At 40.7% G+C, this 4,521-nt stretch overlaps 1 pseudogene; it reads right to left on the reverse strand.

The window, feature by feature from the left end:
- Positions 1–3,094: 3,094 nt before the first annotated feature.
- Positions 3,095–3,193, reverse strand: LOC112132863 (U6 spliceosomal RNA; annotated as a pseudogene).
- Between the last annotated feature and the right edge of the window lie 1,328 nt (positions 3,194–4,521).

Here is a 4,521-nt window from a genome sequence, read left to right on the forward strand (position 1 = left end):
ATTGGGATATGCATCAATGGTAATGGTAATGTCAATGAAATCCTTAGTTTTCTTTCATGGATCGCTAAATCTGAAGTAGCATGAACTGCTGGCAATTGGTAATCAGGATGGCTCCTAATTTTCTAAATTTCTTATTTAGTCTTTTTCAATTTGATAATATAGCAGGTCAAAAATAAAACTGTGCCCTAATTCTTTCATAAAGGTAGACAAATGATCAAGAAACTCCTTTTCTGCACTATAGTGAAGAGGTAAATAAATTCCTTATTCCAGAAGATCTTCAGGCTGCCGCACCTCCCTCTCATTAAAAATTTTTCCAGACACTTATTACAATTTTTTTTTTTTTTTGAGACAGGGTTTCACTCAGTCACCCAAGCTGGAGTGCTGTGGCATGATCATGGCTTACTGCAGCCTTGACTTCCTGGGCTCAGGTGATTCTCCCACTTCAGCCTCCTGAGTAGCTGGGCCCACAGGGGTGCACCACCAAGCCTGGCTAATTTTTGTATTTTTTTTTTCTTTTTTTTTTAATTATTATTATTATACTTTAGGTTTTATGGTACATGTGCGCAATGTGCAGGTAAGTTACATATGTATACATGTGCCATGCTGGTGCGCTGCACCCACTAACTCGTCATCTAGCATTAGGTATATCTCCCAATGCTATCCCTCCCCCCTCCCCCCATCCCACAACAGTCCCCGAAGTGTGATGTTCCCCTTCCTGTGTCCATGTGTTCTCATTGTTCGGTTCCCACCTATGAGTGAGAATATGTGGTGTTTGGTTTTTTGTTCTTGCGATAGTTTACTGAGAATGATGATTTCCAATTTCATCCATGTCCCTACAAAGGACGTGAACTCATCATTTTTTATGACTGCATAGTATTCCATGGTGTATATGTGCCACATTTTCTTAATCCAGTCTATCATTGTTGGACATTTGGGTTGGTTCCAAGTCTTTGCTATTGTGAATAGTGCTGCAATAAACATACGTGTGCATGTGTCTTTATAGCAGCATGATTTATAGTCCTTTGGGTATATACCCAGTAATGGGATGGCTGGGTCGAATGGAATTTCTAGTTCTAGATCCCTGAGGAATCGCCACACTGACTTCCACAAGGGTTGAACTAGTTTACAGTCCCACCAACAGTGTAAAAGTGTTCCTATTTCTCCACATCCAATTTTTGTATTTTTTATAGAGATGGGGTTTCACCATGTTGCTCAGGCTGGTCTCAAACTTCTGGCTTCAAGCAATCCTCCCATCTTGGCTTCCCAAAGTGCTGGGATTACAGGGGTGAGCCACAGCATCTGGCCACTTATTACAAAGATTTTAATAGAATGTCCTCTGTTCTTACTGACAGTTTTAAGTTTTCATACCTATTCCTCTCCAAAGTAACTATAATGTCTTGGCTTTTCCTGAGAATTTCTAAGAGTATATGGTAGAAATACAAGCCAGCAATTATATTTTCTTAGCTGAACATGGGAAAAATTGTAAGAAGGGAATGTTGTGCAGGAATTGCTAGGTCACATCAGTAATGGTAAAAAGATTTTACGACTTGGAGCTGAATATAGAGTATTTTCTTCCACTTTCAACTTTTCTCATACGAGAGGATAAAATACAGTACATTGGGAAATGTATGACACCAGGATCAGGTAGGCTTGGGTTCAAAATGTTGGTTCTGCCACTCAGCAGCTCTGAGTCAGATCATGTCCATTTCCTCACCTATAAAATGGAGAAAATTATGCTATCTACTAATGAAGATTTTTATGAAAATCCATCCTGTTCCTCCTTGAGATCTCAATATAGTCATCATCTCCTCTAAGAAAGTATTCTTGACTCCTTTCTCCCACAAGGTAAAGTAAAATGTCTTTTGTCTATGCAAATTGCCACCACTCCCCACCTACTTCCCACTCCACATCAGAATTCTATGCTATCACTGCATTTCTTATTGTATTAAAATTGCATCTGTATATGCCTGTCACTCCTACTAGACTGTGAGAAATTTATAACTCATATCTCTAACACTTAATAGGGAACCTGCCTATCAAAAGTATAGTCTTAGTAAATGTTTGTTGAGTGAATGAATGACATATTTCAAGTGATTGCACCATACTTAAAACATTGGAAACATCAAACAATGTGTTATTTTTTGGCTTCTATCATAAATAGGGGCATGAAAGTTTTAGTAAAAACATTTATCTCTTGCCCATGATGCTGTAGCTAAGAAATATAAGGCTAGAACTGTTTTTCTGAATCATTCTAGGTAATTAGATACACTGATGGGCATGGTTCATGGAAGAGGTTAAGATTTAACAAACGATGAATAATGGGATGAAAGTTTCTTCGAACCTTTAGCCATAGCTTATGCACATGCATCCAGAAGGAAAATTAATTGTTCGACCCTTTGTTCATATTTTTTTGTAAATATATAACTTGGCAGTGTTGATTTAGATCATCAAAGCAATGTATCGGCGATCTTTTGCGTTTGTCTCAGCTGCCTTTTTTCATTGCATTACAAATGATGCTAATTCTGTGCTTAATTATGCTTAACATAGTTTATAGGCAATCCAGTGTTTATCAGTTGGACACAGCAAAAATTCTGTTGTTTTCTTTCCATCTTCCTTCTGCTTATCATTTGTTGATTTTTGAAAGCAGCTGGAGTTGTTCCATGTGAATGGAAACAATTATAAGGCTGTACAATCTTCTCTAGCGAGAAATGCATTTCTCTCTAGAAACCATCTTATCAACTACAATCTTTGCTTTTTAAATAATTGATATATATTCTCATGCAAACTTTTAACCTGATCTTTGCTGTCCTCTCAGATCAAAAGAAATCTCCACTCAGATTATAGAAAAAAAACCTCTCCACCTACTCAGGATTTTCCAAAAGCCTGTGTATTTCATCCACTGAAATAGAACCTCCATCTATCCAAATTGACTACTATAGCCAGTCAGACATGTATTGATGTTTTATGGAAATGATAAATGTTTGAGATGAGGGATATGCTAATTACCCTGATCTGATCACTATAGATCATATCATTATGTGTAAGTATTGTCAATTAAAAACATTTTTTTGTTTTATTTATTTTTACTGTTTTTTTTTTAATGGAATGTTTCATGAATCTTCATGCCATCCTTGTGTAGGGGCCATTATAATCTCTGTATTTTTCTGAGAGTGACAGAAGGCAGCCAAATGCCTAGGAAGAAAGGGGAGAGTCCCCAGTGAAACCCCACTTCCAAGCTGAAGACAGTTTAAAGCCTGAAAGCCAAGCTACAAGTCAAATCCTCAGACTGGATTGAGAACTTGTCTTCTTGTTTGGCATGCTTTCCTCTGATTGATCCCCACCCTTCACCTATTTAACGTATATCTACCCTTTCCTAATGGTTTTCTACACTGTCATGCCCATCTTTGAGTGGTGTCTTTGCTTTAACCTTTTTCGCATACCCACAAACCAATCAGCATGCACTTCCCATCCTCTGCCTATAAAGACCCCAGACTCAGTTGGTAGAGGAGAAGACAGCCTAACTTCAGGGAAGAGACAATCTAACTTTGGGAACCACGACCTGCCCTTTTCATCCCCTATCCAGCTCCCCTCCCTGCTGAGAGTTGTTTACATTGCTCAGTAAAATTCTCCACCTTCACCATCCTTTAATAATCCATGTGACCTCATGTTTCTTGGACTCTGGACAAGAACTTGGGACCCACCGAGTATGGGCACCCAGAAAGGCTGTCATACTGGCCCTTTGCCCTCGCCAGCAGAGGGCAGCCATCCTCCGCAGTGAGGCAAGTGGCCAAATGAGCTGCTAAGACACAGCTGTTGTTGGACTGTGGATGGTGGAACTAAAAGAGCGCTGTAACACCTCCTCTGGGACTTCAGGGTTGAAAGCACCTTCACCTGGGTGCCTGCATTCCCCTTGAGGCAACACGCTTAGTCCGGCCGCGGGTTCCACACGGAGCTTGCTCCTGTGTCAGCACCCAGAGCAGCCGGCCAGATCCCGCACTCACTCGCTTACATGCTCCCTTCCGCAAGGGGCTGAGCGTGGTGGGCCGAATAGAGGGGAATGTCCCTGCCGTGAGTCTAGGGAAGGGGTCAAGAAAAATCCTGCATCAGTTCCAGTTTTAGTATATGTGCTGCCGAAGTGAGCAAGAGAAAAAGTTGTTTAAAAAGCTCATGTTAATATAATGATTGGATATTTGTATCTTAGGTTCTCATATTTTTTTTTCTTTTTTATTTTTTTCAGATGGAGTTTCACTTTGTCGCCCAGGCTGGAGTGCAATGGCGTGATCTTGGCTCACCGTGACCTCTGCCTCTCAGGTTTAAGCGATTCTCCTGCCTCAGCCTCCTTAGTAGATGGGATTACAGGCACCCGCCACCATGCCCAGCTAATTTTTGTATTTTTAGTAGAGTTGGGGTTTCACCATGTTGACCAGGCTGGTCTCAAACTCCTGACCTCAGGTTATCTTCCTGCCTTGGCCTCCCAAAGTGCTGGCATTACAGGGATAAGCCACCACACCCAGCCAGGTT

The sequence above is a fragment of the Pongo abelii genome, chromosome 2 (assembly GCF_028885655.2).
Source record: "Pongo abelii isolate AG06213 chromosome 2, NHGRI_mPonAbe1-v2.0_pri, whole genome shotgun sequence".
NCBI lineage: Eukaryota > Metazoa > Chordata > Mammalia > Primates > Hominidae > Pongo > Pongo abelii.